General features: G+C 47.0%; 1 long non-coding RNA gene, 1 other non-coding gene and 1 pseudogene across 6 annotated transcripts; 1 reads left to right on the top strand and 2 right to left on the bottom strand.

Moving 5' to 3' along the window:
• Positions 1 to 2,472: 2,472 nt before the first annotated feature.
• Positions 2,473 to 6,125, bottom strand: LOC125544844 (uncharacterized). Of its 5 annotated transcripts, XR_015615611.1 has the most exons (6): positions 5,807 to 6,121; positions 5,624 to 5,669; positions 5,336 to 5,439; positions 4,700 to 5,190; positions 3,510 to 3,618; positions 2,473 to 2,883 (listed from the first exon to the last, which is right to left on the bottom strand). It is a non-coding gene; the product is annotated as an uncharacterized LOC125544844 (transcript). The 5 variants fall into 5 exon arrangements; XR_015615610.1 differs by having other exon boundaries at positions 5,336 to 5,669; positions 5,807 to 6,125; XR_015615612.1 differs by lacking the exon at positions 5,624 to 5,669 and having other exon boundaries at positions 2,504 to 2,883; positions 3,510 to 3,595; positions 5,807 to 6,120.
• A 368-nt stretch (positions 6,126 to 6,493) lies between these two features.
• On the bottom strand, positions 6,494 to 7,631 carry LOC147983264 (uncharacterized). The gene is made up of 3 exons (XR_015615614.1): positions 7,341 to 7,631; positions 7,239 to 7,270; positions 6,494 to 6,751 (listed from the first exon to the last, which is right to left on the bottom strand). It is a non-coding gene; the product is annotated as an uncharacterized LOC147983264 (long non-coding RNA).
• Positions 7,632 to 8,757: 1,126 nt separating this feature from the next.
• On the top strand, positions 8,758 to 10,426 carry LOC147983265 (uncharacterized; annotated as a pseudogene).
• Positions 10,427 to 16,758: the final 6,332 nt, after the last annotated feature.

Below are 16,758 nucleotides of genomic sequence, written 5' to 3' on the forward strand. Positions count from 1 at the left end.
TTACCTCGCCAGCAGGACGCTGCGAGCTGAATCCACGGTCTTCGGAGGCGGATGTGGGAGCCTCAGCGCCTTTGGTTAGCCCCCTCCAGACATCTTCATACGTCGTGTCGAAGAGCCTGCTTAGAGTTCGGTGCTGCGCCGGGTTGAACTCCCACAAATTGAAGTCCCGTTCTTGACATAGAAGGATCCGGCGGACGAGCATGACCTGGATTACGTTGACAAGCTTGAGCTGCTTGTTCACCAGGGACTGGATGCATTTTTGCAGTCCGGTCAACTCTTCTTCGTCGCCCCACGACAAGCTCGTCTCCTTCCAGGACGTGAGCCGCGTAGGGGGTCCGGATCGGAATTCAGGGGCTGCGATCCACTTCGGATCACGTGGCTCGGTGATGTAAAACCACCCTGATTGTCACCCCTTCAAGGTCTCCACAAAGGAGCCCTCGAGCCATAGGACATTGGCAATTTTGCCCGCCATGGCACCTCCGCACTCCGCCTGGTTGCCGCGCACCACCTTTGGCTTGACGTTGAAGGTCTTGAGCCAGAGGCCAAAATGGGGGCGAATGCAGAGGAAAGCCTTGCACACGACGATAAACGCCGAGATATTGAGGATGAAGTTTGGGGCCAGATCGTGGAAATCTAGACCATAGTAGAACATGAGCCCGCGGACAAATGGGTGGAGAGGAAAACCCAGTCCGTGGAGGAAGTGGGGTAGAAATACTACCCTCTCATGGGGCCTTGGGGTGGGGAGAAGCTGCCCCTCCTCAGGAAGCCGGTGCGCGATGTCTTTGGACAAGTATCCGGCCTTCCTTAACCTTTTGACATGGCCCTCCGTGATGGAGGAGACCATCCACTTGCCTCCCGCTCCGGTCATTGTTGGAGAGGGTTGAGGTAGGAAGTGCGGGCTTGGGCGCTGGAGCTCGGGTGCGCAGACGATGGATAGGCAAAGGAGGAAGAAGGCGTAGGTAAAAAGGTGGATCCTTATCCCCTTATATGGGCGGATGCGACTATGCGTCACCACCAGCCTAGTAAAACTCGCTTGCCTCCCAAGCGCCGTGATAAGTGGCGCGGTTGGGTTACCCACGTCCGTATTAACGAAACAAAGGGGACACGATCTCCGCTTTAACAAGACGTGCCAAGGAAACCGCCTCGCAAAACACGCCGAGGTGGAGAAGTGAAAATGATTCGAATAAGGGCTTGGCCGTAGTGTGATGTCACGCTGCGGAATACGTCAGCAGATTAGATTGGTGTTAATATTATTCTCTCTATGGCAATACATGGAAGCTTATTTTGCAGAGCCGGACACTACTCTTGGTGTTTACAAACTTTTATGAAGAATTTGGAGGAGGAAACCGCCTTGCAATGCCGAAGACAATCTGCGCGCCGGACTCGTCGTCATTGAAGCCTGGTTCAGGGGCTACTGAGGGAGTCCTGGATTAGGGGGTGTTCGGGTAGCCGGACCATATCTTCAGCCGAACTCCAGGACTATGAAGATACAAGATTGAAGACTCCGTCCCGTGTCCGGATGGGACTTTCCTTGGCGTGGAAGGCAAGCTTGGCGATGCGAATATTCAAGATCTCCTACCATTGTAACCGACTTTGTGTAACCCTAACCCTCTCCGGTGTCTATATAAACCAGAGGGTTTTAGTCCGTAGGACAACTTCATCATACAACAATCATACCATAGGCTAGCTTTTAGGGTTTAGCCTCCTTGATCTCGTGGTAGATCTACTCTTGTACTACCCATATCATCAATATTAATCAAGCAGGACGTAGGGTTTTACCTCCATCAAGAGGGCCCGAACCTGAGTAAAACATTGTGTCCCTCGTCTTCTGTTACCATCCAGCCTAGACGCACAGTTCGGAACCCCCCACCCGAGATCCGCCGGTTTTGACACCGACAATAGGCAACCCCCACAAACAACTGACATCTTGCAACGTAATGGTCATTTCTCCTACAGGTAGGTGAAAACTGTTTGTCTCGGGCCTCCAACGCTCCACCAATGCCGATATCAAATATTTGTCGACATTGATTTTCCTCATCTTAGCAATCACTACCCCAAACTGACTTTTTCCTGACGGCCAAAATCCGTCAGGAACGAACCGATTTTGTCAGGAATGATACCCCACCGTCAGGGAACTCCCGTCAGCAACAGCTTGTCAGGAAAGATAGCCGTTCCTGACGGTACCCGTCACGAATAGATTTTCCTGACGGCGTTTTCCTGACCAGTGCCTGGAGCCACCCAAATTCATATTCCTGACGGCCGTACCGTCAGGAGATACCGTCAGAAAACTGGCCGTCGGGAACATGTTCTGTTTCCTGACAGCTAGTGGCACTCAGGACCATACCTTCAGGAATGAGCTCTACATATCCATGACGGCTGGCTTCGTCAGGAAAGAATTAAAACGGTCCTCAGGAATGAACCAAGAGCAAATAAAAATATTATTGGAAAGCGGTATATATATTCACAGCCACATGCCAAATCATTTCACATTCATGCATACACAAAGATCATATAACCCGGTTTAAAATCACATCCAATTCCTAGGTCACAATGTACCCATCCAATTTATTTAAATCTCGTTATTCACAAGATCTACATATTCATATCCAAGTCATGATTCATGGAGCCTTAACTTAACAGGAGGTGTCACCAAATACGAAACACGCATACTGGTTGATTCCTAAATTGCCAAGAGAAGCAATTGACAAAGAAAGCCTACCTGCACCCTATTTCACAATATTAACAACTAATTATACTACTGGAATTTCTAAATGTTGGAGTAGAACTATGCTCATCCACATGAGTAGCATGAGGATGGTCTTCCATCATGGGAAGATTCTGTTAATGGAGTGCATTCCCTTGGGCTTGGAATGTTCCATTCACCTATACAATAGAAAAATATAGGAGATTTTAATGAACAACGGTGAAAGGCAAAACTGTGATATGTACAAGCTTTCAAACCAAAAGGTAAACTACAGCTCATGACTTTTCTTATTGCCAAGTATAGGCTGCAATTAAATGTAACATGAACATAATTAAAAAAAGGCAAGAAAAATTAAATGATTGCCATCCAATGCCCTATACCCATAGTTTTCATGGCAAATGAAAATTTGTCATGACCAACCACCTTCACAACTTTACGTGGTAGCAAAAAAAATCATCACTTCATAGGAAAAATCTAAGTATGACAAGCACTAAACTGCATGTACAGAACTAGCACTACATGTAGAAAACTAGCAGTAAGCGTCATATTTATAGCTTTGCAATGCAAGTTCCGAACATCGGTAGTTTAACATTACTACAAGAACTTGCTGTATCTCAAGTAAGGACAAAACATGGGCATGAGCTAAAACAGTTGGGGAGCCTAAACAAGCTGCAAGGTAATCTGAAAATTCATCATCTTGAATATGTCAAAAACAAGAAGGAAGCAGACGATGCAAAGCTAGCTGATAAGAAAAGACTAATATGACTGGAACTGTCCTGGGGTGGTTCCTTACAGACTTGCTCACCAGAAGTTCAAGTGGAGGTGCTCAAGGGCGTTCGCCCACCCAAGGGTCTTACAAGTCTATGTCTCCATCACCACTACGCCCAGTACCTGGAACGATTTCTTCTCAGAAGCTGTATTCATGAAGGAAATTAGAATAACTGGAGACATACTCATAAATGCAGTCCTTAGATATAATATTAAGAGTTTAAGACAATGTTTTTTTGTCGCAAGAACACATTAATGAAAACTGACTGGAATAGAAATTAGAAACTCTAAATGATCTATAAATGGATCTCACCAGTCATAGTGAATCATTTCCTAAAATTATAAGCTAACATGTACAGAGAACATATTTAATTTTGTATGACAACTTAAATCATGAACTAAGTTATACTGACTACATGGTTGCAGTACACAGTCACTTAAGAAGGCAGCAACCACTAACTGAAATACACAAACACTTGGGCAGCATGAACAAGTTTACAAACCAAAAGGAAACTTCAGTTCACGACACACACATGTTGTTATCCACCAAGCAAGTGAAGAAGTCTTTTATTAAAGCTAAGTGTAGGCTGCACTTATGAAGAGCTAACAGGAACATAACGTACAAGGAAGAAAAGGAAATAAAATAAATGTTTATAATCCAATCCAAACTGAAAGCCAAGACCATGCACCTTTCGTACTTGAACTTGCTCCTCTACTTGTTGAGGTTGTCAAATATTTTAATACATGAATAAAATGTCAATACCATGCACATTCGAAACCATTCCAGCTTGCTATATAGCATCTATAGTGCGACAAACAGTTAGGTTTATGTGCAAATCATCAACAAGACCTATAGCACAGTCAGAGCAAACATGTGTAAAAGACATATATATGCAGTTGTGCACTGCACTGGCACTACACTACAAGGACAGAACTAGCACCACATTTACACAGAAAGAAACAGAGCAGCACATAAGCAAGCAGCAACCACTAATTGAAATACACAGGCACTGATTAAATAGATTGTTTCATATCATAAATTATTAACACATGAACTAGTTTGATGCATCCCTGTTTTGATGACACCACAATCTTACATGCACTATACTACATTGCTCTACTTGTATAATTCAGCTGCAGTTTACTTTGCTAACCATAGAAGTAACATGATCACAACCATTGTCAAGTTTGTGCATAGAGGAATTGGGGATCATAACAACAACTTACTGTATCACTATCTTCCATCTTCTAATCTTGAAAAGGAAGAAGCTCTTGGGTATTTCTTATCCATCTTGCTATATACCAACTGTAGTGCAACAAATGGTATATATCCTGTCTTGGGGTAGAACCATGCTCATCCAGATGAGTAGCATGAACATGGCCTTCAGCATGGGAAGGATCTGCCAGCGGAGTACCGGCATCCTCTTGGGCTGGGAAGGATCAATTCACCTACAATGGAAAAGAATATAGCATATTTCAATGAACAATGGTGAAAGGCAAAACTGTAATATATGTATACAAGTTTTCAAACACAAAGGTAAACTCCAGCTCATGACACACATGCTATTAGTCACCAAACAAATGAAAAGGTCTTTTCTTGGTGCCAAGTGCAGACTGCAACTATGAAGAAGTACCAGGAACATAACTTTGAAGACCGAGATGACGTTCCTTCCAATATACTGGATGTGCGTCTTGAAGATGCTTTGTGGTGGGTTCTTCTGAAACCATGGACATAGCATGTCGCTTTAATTTCAGATTAACAATAATTGTAGTGTTCAAGTTTGTTGCTGCTGCAGGCCCATACTTTCTTTCCTACATATGAAAACATGCTCTTTCAACAAACTTTCCATGAGTGGAACTTACCAACATGCCTGGATTGGACTTCTTGATCGAGAGGGTTGTGGTGTGGCAATGTCACTTCTCAAACTTGGCCTTTGTAGCGCTACAACTTCCTGATTTTGTAAGACCTTCAATGAAGAGAAAACAATAAAGCATGCATACGTAAACTGCACCTTCCTGAACAGGGGACATAACCTACAGCTTGCAGGTATTGACACGCATACAGATATGTATCACAACTCATCAATGAGACCAATTGAGGAACAACCCGATTTAATGTATGCACAAACTTAAAATTGCGCAGCACACTACCTAGACAGATGGCGACTATAATACCCCATGGCTGTTGCACTCAATCCTTTCAGAAGAACAACAAAACATCATTGTTTTAATCTCAAGAAGAGTGTACTAAACAATGAACATATTGCTGCAGCACATGTAAATTATTTGGAACAGCAATAGATGGGGAGGGGGGAGGAGAAGACGGGCACTCACTGGTCGGGGAGGGAGCCACCTCCACACGGCGACGGAGGTGGATCTGGAAGTTCGCCGGCCAGGGAGGCGGATCTGGAAGTCGCCGGCGATGGGGGCCGCGCTAGATGGGGAGGGAGGCTGTGCTGGAGGCGTGGAGTCGGTGCTCAACGGCGATGTGGGCGGTGCTCGATGGGGAGGGAGTCGGCGGATCAGAACTGGACGGCGGACACGGGGGCAAGCGGCGGCGCTGGTCGTGGGAGTGGGAGGAGCAGACCGATGGGGGAAGACCGGACCCTGTTTTAGGGATTTTGACCAAGCGCTCCACACGTGACCACAGCCACGCGAAAATATCCGACGAAAATATCCGATATCCGCGCGCTTTTCTCTCCCAAACGAAAAAATCAGCGCCTCCCGAGCGAAAATATCAGCGCATCCCGCGAACGTGTCTTCCTGACGGCCAGGTACACGTTCCTGAAGGTGCGTATCTGATTCGCGACGTGGATTGGGCCCCGACACGAACGTGCCACCTCGTTCCTGAAGGTTATTCTATTTCCTGAAGGCTATCGTGAAGAGCGTCAGGAACGTTGCCATCTTTCCTCTCGGCGGACCGTCCACGTCAGGAACGTGCCCACGTTCCTGAAGGAGGCATCGGGCCCGTCACGATGGTGCCTGGCCGTCACCAAAAAGTCTGCTTCGGGTAGTGAATCTGATAAAAACCAAGATTCTCTAAAGCTGATGTACATAGGGGGTCAAATGGGATGCCAACACGATGACACCGTACATTCAAGCAAATGTTAGGCTGCATCAATACACACAACAATTAGTCTTTAGTTAGTCGCTAAGTCTAATAGATGACATGCGAATTTAAAGGATACTCACATTTTCCCAAGTTTTGGATATTTTGTGTTGGCTGTGAGGCATCCATAGCAAATCACTGAAACATCCATGTGTATCCATTTTAAGACCCTGTTGCGGCATAAAAGCAATGAGTAAGATGTTGACGTGAAAGATCAAAGCAATCAATTGAATTTATTCTTCACAATACTACACTGATAAATAAAACTCAAACAATCCAATGTTTTCAGCTATGCCTACACAGTCAGTGTAATCAGTAAAGCTACAAGAAAATAGCAGAGGAATCAATTATGCTCAGCTGCTCAAGTACTATGTTATTTCGTAACAGTTCCGAAATTTATAATATTTTGGTTCGATGCACAATACCTTTTATGAAAGACAAGGAACTAATTTATATTATTTCATAAATGTTACTTCATATGAATCTATTAGACAGAATAAGAGACAAGTAGTAAATCCTTAGTCAGAAGTAATTTGAAAGCATTTGCTCCTGGTACAGTTTAATTTGAAAGCATCGACACTGTAATCACTAATTAGGGGCTAGTAGAATGCGTGGCCGGAGTACTGTTGTTTAATTGGGGAATAGCACAATGCGTACCTTCTATGACTGACAAATTACAGTGTAGCACCCTGGGAAGATCCAACAATGATAGGGACGGCGTACAGAGAAGCAATGGAGATAAGGGAGAGGGACGAACACCTCCGGCCAACTTGCTGATGCCGCCACAGTGGCGTCCTCCTCCCACCCCCTTTGGACAAGAGGAGGTCGGAGCCAGCCGTGAGGATGTGGGCGTCGGGGATGAGCCGAAGGGAGGGGCGGTCGTGAGGAGGCGGGGGACGAGGCGGAGGCCGAGCCGGTCGTAAGGAGGTGGGGGACGAGGCGGAGGCGGAGGCGGTCCGAGCAAGGTGGGCGGCGGGGATTTGCCGGAGGCTAGGGCGGGCCGTGGTAGGAGAGTAGATGAAGGTGGGCGACAGGCACAAGATGGATGCAGGCTGGACCCAACCAGATGGTGAATGGATGCTATCCAAAATAGCGTCCAGGGTGGACGTCATTAGCATGTGCGTCCGTATAGGTAAAATTTCCATTTACACTTTATTACTTTCCTAGTTACTGGATTATTAATTACTATTAATAAAAATTTCAGTCTATACGCAAGCGACATTATTATTTTCATTTTTTACCTTCAAGTATTTGTTAGTACTACAAAAGAAAGAAGGAATAGCAGCCCAGCATAGTGCCACGTCAATGTACAGTGGGACCCACATGCCAATACACGAGAGACAAGGAATAGCAGCAAAACAAATTGCAAGACGAAGGTTAGAACATGAGACCACTGGTTGCTGATTCAGAACACGCTTAATCTAAACACAAAGCACAAAAATGCTTTTGTTTTCGGAGATACTAACGCCCATACGTGTGGGCGTTTGCATCTTGCCGACACGCGTGCATCCACGTCCGTTTGTGGTTGCACGAATCTTGGCATGTTTGTGGTGTCATGTAGGACTAGGCTAGTGTGCGGTCATTTATCCGGTCGCCCACACGTCCATTTTCATCACACGGAAGGACCGGTGTGTGGGTGTCTAGCAGTTCGCCCACCCGTCAGTTTTCACTCACGCACAGGGGCTGGTGTATGGACATTTATCAGTTCCCCCACACGACCGCCTCCTCTCCCACACCCAAAGCTACCAGTTGCCATGTGTTTTGCAGGGTACATGGCAACAGCCCTAGTGTGCTTGTAAACAGATGGCAACTCTCTCTTTTATCCGAACATGTCAGTTGCCATGTGTTTTGCAGGGTACATGGCAACTACCCTGGTGTGCTTGTAAGCAGATGGCAACTCTCTCTTTACCCGGACAAGTTATTTTGCCATGTCTCTTTGTAGCGCTACACGGCAACTGCCTAGTGTTAGTAGGTGGCAACTCCTAAAGTTTTCAACTCATAGCAACTGTAGTAAACTAGACCATACATGGCAACTGCGTACTGTTAGTAGGTGGCAACCCCTAAAGTTTTCAAATCATGGCAATTATAGTAAACTAGACCATACATGGCAATAGCTGCAGTTGTCAAAAATGGCATCTGGCACTTGACCTCAGATGGGAACTGCAGTTGAGCAACCATGACAACTGTAGTTCAGCGCATGGCAACTGCACTTAAACGAACATGGAAGAGGGTCCGCACCATGGCAACCGCGGGGCGCGTGGTGACTGCCACGCGGGGCGTGCGGGACCATGAGGTAGGAGGCCTGACGTATGGGCGTGTGGCCGTTATCTATTTTGACCACACATAGGCGCGTGAGAGGGACCGGGAGGAAAAAACGAGGCGTGTGGGCATTACTTATTTTGCCCATATGTAAGCGTGTGGACTGATCTTTTTAGACACCATACAAAACGTGTGGTCAGACTCCTTAACACCATACGTGTGGGCGTTATCGGCGTCCTTTGTTTTATTTCTGAGCTAGACTTTTACGTGCATCTCCATGTACCTCACGAAGAGACTATGACATTCCTATTCTACTGTTTTTCTTTTTATTCTTTTAAGTTCACGTTTTTCTTTGATAACTTCCTCTTGTATTTTGTATCTTCTGTGGAGATTTCATTTGAATCGAAACCTATCTTAGAAACAGTTTACTGGCTGTTAAACCCATTCATTATTTTGGAAGCTCCCGCAGCACCTATGTGTTTTTCCTAAAACAATTAATCCGATTTCAATTGGATACCCATCATACATCGGCCATGCAACATGAAACCTGGGAGGAGGAAGTACAAGTGAGATTTTACATCAATTGGTGGTTAATATTGATGACGTCGAGCAGGAGCGTAGAGCAGTCAATTATTCTACAAGCATCGGCAGCATTATGTTTCTAATCGGAATTTATTCTCTTTGCCTATTTATATTCGGCGTCTTTAGTCGTGATGTATCGACCCAATTGTTTTTAAGAGTTCATGCTTGTAATTAAGTAGACGCTGATCACTACCCGGCAGAGCCCTCGGTGTTACGGGACACCAGGGTTCCGTCCCTCCCTCCCCCGCCGCCACCCGCGTGGCGCCAGGGAGGGCCCCAAGTTTCCGCCGCCGAACACCCATCCGCCTCCCCTCTCCTCCCTCGCCATCGCCAAAGGGCGCGGCCGGGCAAAGTCCGGTCGTTGCCAGCAACGGCGGGGCCTTCTCATCCCCCGCGCGTGGGGGTTGGCACGGATCCGATCTCACGGGCAGGGCGCAGCGCTCGGTGTCAGGCGTGGCGGCGCGGCGGCGCCCCGGAGCAAGCCGGCGATGGTGGCGTGGCGTCGGGCGGCGGATGGCATGGCGGTGGTGTGGGCTGGTGTGGCGTCGGCGGCGGCGTTCTGGCAGCGCCTCGGTGTCACGTCCGGCGCCGCGGGTTGTGGCTGACCGGGTCGCGGCCGGCCTCTCGCCATGGTCTCTGGTGGGGGCGGCGCGACGGCGGTGGTGGTGAGCTAATCCCTCCTAGTCGGCCCCTCGCGGCTGGGTGGCGGCGCTCAGCTTGGGCGGTCCCCCTTGTGGCGTCTCTGGGCGGCGGCGGCGACAGCTCGGGCACCCTCCCTCTTCGGCGTCTGGCGGAGCCAATGCCTCCCGGTGCCCTGGGCCTTCGACACGGGGGTGGAACTCGGTTTCGGGAGGGGAGGGGGCAGCTGGAGCCGGCAAGGCATCGGTCGTGGCCATGGGTCACTTCTCCACCTTCCCCTTCCCCCGATCGATGTATGGTTGCGGCCCTTCCCGAGGCAGGCTGGCCGCCGACAATTCTGGAGGTGGTTGGGGTTACAGACCTGAGCAAAGCCATGGCTTTTGGTTGCTACAGGGTTGTCTCATGACCGGGGCGGCGACCCTGTCAGTGAGAGCCGTGCGTTGGTCGTGGGCGGGCTGCGCGGCTCGGATGCGGGCAGGCAACCATGGCCACTTGGGCGGCATGGCTGCGGGTGTTGACAGACCGAGGCGGCGGAAGAGGTGAAGCACCGGGATACATCACCTACCCAGTTTGTGTACTGGTCGACGGTGATGGTGTCCGTGGACTTCGTGTCCTTCTTGCAGGCTCCGTCGTGGTGCTTCTACCCCTTCCATCTTACTCCGCGTGAAAACTCGATTCGCAGGTCGGACGGTGGCGACGTTCGTGGTCATGCCCTTCCTGGATGCACCGTCTTGAGGTCCTCGGTCCGACATGTCCGTTTCCCATCCTCCCGGACGACCGCTTGTCATGGTGGTGTTCTCCGTCGGCTCTAAGCAGATTCGTTTTGCTCATCTTCTAGGTGCTTTGTAGTCATTGTGGTTATGAGTTGATGCCCGGCATTCATGTATCTTACCTTGGGTGTATGGTGTGCATTTGTATCGGATACTTTGTTGTTGTGGTTCGTGCTTTATAATATAAAGCGGGGGAAAACCCTTTTTCGTATCTACAACTTCCTGGAATTCTCCGTCAGGCTATAACACTTGGTTCAGAATTGACAAGGTGAAAAATTGGTGGACTCATGTGGTGCATGATTCGTGCGGTAGTCGTAAAGCCACGGCGTATGTGCTTCTGTTGATCACTTTGGGAGATTTGAAAGGGGTGGAATACAAGGTTATTCACGGACAAGTCCTCGCCGCTGGCCATTCTCATGTGCTGCATAAGAAGCGAAGCCTCAATTTCGATGATTGCAGGTGTCAAAAATTTGGGTAAAAGAATACAATGAGAGTAAGTTGTTGTAACTTTTGTAGTAGCCTTTGGACTTGCGGAGTTGTTCAACTATGTTATTCTCTATTAAGGAAAGTGCAAAATTTATGGCCGCTTTTGAAGTAAAGAAATAACATGAAGAAGTTTCACCCTCATTTTTAGGCTAGGAGGACGACTAGTTGAGCTTGTTTGTAACTGGTACATTTACATGTGGTAGAGTTTGTTAGGGAATGGCCACTGTTAGTAAGGATTGGCCTGTGTAGAGTTAGCGGATAACACGAAGTTTTATTCATTAATTCTGAGAGCGGGCCATTGCATAGCTGGCTTATATATTGGGAGAGAGAGGAAACGGAATGAATGCTGAACACCTATATAAGTATTCTGTATCATTTTCAAGGTTCAGCTCAAGTAATTTATTTGGTTGTGTCAAAGATATCTTGCAGGCACTACATGGTTACACATTGTGTTCGTGTAGGATCAGGAGTCATTGGGAAACATAGTACTACTGTTTGGGCTCGTTCCACCTTAGTGCCCTTCGTATTAGCTACCTCCGCTTAAAGTTGGAGAGCAATCTCGTACTAAGACAGTAGCTACCTGTTCGGTCTTGTTTCAGAATACGTCGCCTTTAGCATGCCCAGTTAACCGAGCAGTACTGATCGTAGGTCTTCTGATCGCGAGAGCTTAACATGATGCACTGTAAAGGTTAAGTGTTTCAGTTACTTGGGACTTTTCCACGAGTAGAACTGCATGACTATCATTGTAGTAAGATTTTACTGTTGCCCGGCTGAATAGACGTCCATTCCCCTGTATTTTACTTCTCCACCTATAAAATTACCTTTCCCTTGCTGTACCTGCTGGACTAACAAAGGCTGACAGCTAGGATGGGGTCAACAGAATTATAGATCGAGCAGGAAACTAATTTTTCAAAATTCGGACAGCTCGAGTCCAAAGCGCATACATGATTGAAGAGCCACTTCCACACGCGATCTGCTGCACCTGCGACTATCATTGGCACAGTAAATGCGACTGGTTTGGCCGAATTACGAATACAAGTCTACGCTTGCAAGTAATTGCGCATACAAAGTACAAACTGCGCTGATTTACTTTCTCTGTTTCACTTTGTCTTCAGTCTTTGTCCTCTTCCTCAAATATCATGTCGTCCCTGGTATTTTGCACTACTGCAGTTTGCTGTTTGCATGCCCATGCGTTCAACACCCTCCATGGGCACTCGCTGGAGGCGGAGGACAACGGACCGTCGCATGAGGAGACTTTTGGTGCCTGGGGCAGCATGCCACGTTCTGTTAGAGTTGTGTCGAATATAATGTACAAGGTAGGTTATAGTTGGACTATGAGTTGTATTGTGTTTATATAGAATGTGGAGTCGTGTCCTAATAGGACACTTGTATCCTAGGCCTCTTATATATAGCGGGGGTAGACACACGATGTAACCTATGCCAACATAATAACACTGGAACGCAGGGGGAAGCCGGCGGCATGTGCCGGTGTCCAGGGCGACCGGATGCGGTATTGTAGCGGTGTCATGAGGAGGAGCGCCCATAGTTAGGCCCCGGAGATGTAGCCATATCGATGAACCTCGTTAACAAATCTCGGTGTCGTGCTCGTGTGGTTGCTTGATTCTCGGATGATCAACGGTATGCCTCGGATTTATTCTAACAAATGGTATCATGAGCTAGGTTGTTCGAAGGTTGTGGATCATTGATTCAGAGGAAAGATTGAGTTCGAGAGGAGACTGCCGCTGGCTGCGGCGTAGTTCTCGACGAGATCGGAAAAGGCTGATAACACAAGACCCACGGATTCAATGGATCAGCGGCAGGTTGGACGTGTGGCGATAGGTCGGCGGATCGACGGGCGAGCGTACAAGCGAGACGCGTGCGTGGGCAGACGTAAGGCGAGACGTGCGGCGGTCGATTGTGATCAATCGGGCGAGCGTCAGGCATCGTGCGTACACGTGATTGCCGGCTGGCGGCCCATGGCAGAAGGCCCATCCGAGGGTGCGAGGAAGTCGCGCGCTGGAGCAGCTAGCTAGCAGTGCGGACTGGCCGAAGCGCCGGGAAGGCCCAGGCAACGGGCAGTCCTGGTCCGCTGGAACATACAGAGGAATCGTGCAAGTGAGATTTGTTTGGACAAAAAAAAAGAGAGGACCGAGTCCTCAGTATGGCGCAAGGCAGCAGATCTTATCGAGAAAGCAAAATCCATTGGTACATCCATCGGGAACTAGCAAGGGACTTGGGCAAATAGCTTAGCATTTGGAGTTGGGCTTAGGAGCTACGCCATGTGAGAAGACCAGAGGATGTTTTGCGTTGATAGCTTGGATTATTTTTTCACAGTCAGTTGTACAAAGAACTATGGCATCAACGGATATCTGGTTTGAGGTGGAGAAGTTCGCGGAACTGAAATCCTTGGGTTATGGTAGACACGGATGAAAAATTTGTTGGCACAACAGGGATACTTGAAGGCGTTGCGGAAAATCATGTCAGCTAAGATGTAATTATCGTGTGACAGATGGAAATTCTTGAAAGACGATTTGGGAGCCTCAAGCGTGTCATACAGCCGGACAAGTTCGGCTGGGTCAGACTAGATAGTCTGACGGATCGACGCAAGTCGATTGGTACAGGAGACGGTGAGATCGGCGATGACGACATAGGTGCGTGATGTTGATGGTGACCGACTTCTGGGACGTGGAAACACTGGCGCAGGCCCGATGGCTTGTGCGGCTTCGACAAGACTATGGCGCGGGGTTGATCCAAGACGGTGCACATGAGATCTTGAAGTCGACGGGGCGCAAGGGGTGGACTGATCATCTACCATGGAGTCATGTTGAAGGTGGAGCTGGATTGAGGGGGCTGCGATGTAATGATCCAGGGAATCAAAGCCTATTCAGCAAGGGGGAATAGCGAGTGGCACGCAGTTCGGACTGGAGCCCAGTGGTCTGATGGAAGCGTGAAACTCGTCATCGGTCGGTGATGATCGATGGTACTCCGCAGTGGGGTTGAGTGGTGTGGTTTTGCGACCCTTGAGACTCGACCAAGACAGTGGAGGCTCGACGCGGTAATAGCGGCGAGGCATGCGGTATGCACGGGACATGGAGACGGGTCAGGGCTCTGGTGGTCATACATGTGATGAGACAACTGCGAATTTGACTCGGGATGATTACAAGCTATGGTGAAATTCCTTCAAGTTTCAGACAGACTGTCAAGAAAGGAGCGGCGATGTTGAGTTCAGGTAACTCTTATGTGTGACATCCAATATGTGAGTTGTTCATTTTCACACAGGTCAGTGATCAGTGTGTGATGGCGTTGGACTGATACTCTGGAAGTAGGGATCACAAACTAGAGTGACAAGGAACTTTATTTTGCTCGAGTGTTGACTGTGGTCAAGAAAAGAAGGGACTACAAGTTGCAGGTGGAGTCATATGGAGTCTTTGGAGTAGCAGCAGTGCTCATGGGATAAACTCAAGTTCAATGTACATGGAAGTTTGACGCATGGACAGATCCAGGGTGGTGGAGTATATTCGCCAAGGTGGAGTTTGTTACACTACTAGGAAAAGGGCTACTAATGGCGCACCAGTTTTGCCTACTAATGGCGCACTACTGGTGCGCCATTAGTATCACGCCACTAGTATTTCTTACTAATGGCGCACCATGCAGTGCGCCATTAGTATAGAACACCATGCGCCATTAGTATCTGGCATACTAATGGCGTACTGTTGGGTGATGCGCCATTAGTATGAATATTAGGTTTTTTTACTTTTCTGAATTTTGCACAGGTTACAAAATATATTATTGGACAGAATATAGACAGCACCCCACAGCACGAGCAGATTCATCGAATACAATAGAAGATTAGTCTCCGAATACAATTCATCATATTAGTCTCCGAATTCAAAAGACCGAACAAAGATAGAACATTACAAGTCTCGAGACCGCGAGTAGCGAGTTTGTCGGAAGTAATAGTAATGCTAGCAAGTCCTACTAATCATCATCATACAACTTCTACTCGTTATTAATAACAAGTCATACGATCATCATCTTGATAGTCATCGAACCAACCCTACTTAATTGTTCTTAGCACATGATCATCAGTATTAGGCAGGACCTAAATACCCTATTTAAGCTAAAATAGCATAAAACAATATAGACCGTGACTCTCCATTATGGAGAATGGATAACATCCTGTCTCCAATTCTTGCGCTTCGCTTCCTTTTGCTTTCAAGAACCTCCTTACGACTATCCATACATTTTTCCATCCTTTGATTTTTCATGTCTCCACTTCTTTTAGAAATCTCGTATGGACAGTTGAGATTCGTAGGATGACCTGACTGTATGTTCAAAACATTAAGACTACCTTTCTTATACATCAAATGAGGCACACAATTCTCTGGGATTATCTGTTGAAAAACATAGTAATAACTTCATAGTTAGCAATGATGTACTAGTTTTAGAAGTATGCAAAAGATGCATGGATGTCGTAATAGTAAAAATCTTACCAGGGTATCTCCATGGCAGTTACCGTAGTTGAACACATGCACTAGTGACACGTATTTACCATAACGTTGAGGAGTTTGATTGTGGATATTGTAATTCTCAATGTCAGTACAAAATCCGATCAGATGATTTTTCTCCTTATAAGTTGTTAATTCGGAGCCATCGGTGTAGTGGGTTTTGTTTACCATCTCCCGCACATTCTTTAAACAATAAAAATAAGCTGTCAATGGAAATAAGCTGTCAACTATTTTGAAATAAACAATATAAATTAGCTAATAACTATGTTTGAGAAACTCACATAGCGATAGAACTGGAGGCGTATCAACAAGGACCCAAATGTCCATATTGTCTTGGTTGATGTCAGGATTACCAAGATCCATGGTGATAAGCATACCCTCATCAAAACCATACTACTTGCAAAATGCTTCCCAATTTTTGCAACCAAAATGGGTTACGCTCTCAGAATTATATAGATTTACTTCAAAGTCCACATCGTGATGAGTCCTTAGGTGGATTTTCTTTGTTTCAGAAATTTCATGGTCTTCAAAATCCATCCTCTCCAAGACATAGCGTCTACATGGCATGAGATAAACTATACTCGAATTGTAAAAGATGAAAATTATACGTTGAAATAGTTGAAGTCATGCTTAATTATGAAAATAACACTTGTCGTCGTTGTGCACCGTTTCAACTTCGAAGGTCTCCTCGAGCTTAATGCTGAAGCGCCGATCATCGTCCAGGTGAGGCATGTCGCACAGACCTCGATCGTCATGGCACCAGTCGCACTCCCCCGGGAGACTTTCGTCGTCCGATGACGACATATCCTACGTTCATAATTCAAAACTACATAATTTAGGGTTTGTCGACACCGAGGCATCCTAAAAGCTAAGCTTTTATCATTTAGGGTTTGTCGACGCCGAGGCACCCTAAAAGCCTAAGCTTTCATCATT

Source organism: Triticum urartu, chromosome 2A (assembly GCF_056163025.1).
Source record: "Triticum urartu cultivar PI428250 chromosome 2A, HENAU_Tu73, whole genome shotgun sequence".
NCBI lineage: Eukaryota > Viridiplantae > Streptophyta > Magnoliopsida > Poales > Poaceae > Triticum > Triticum urartu.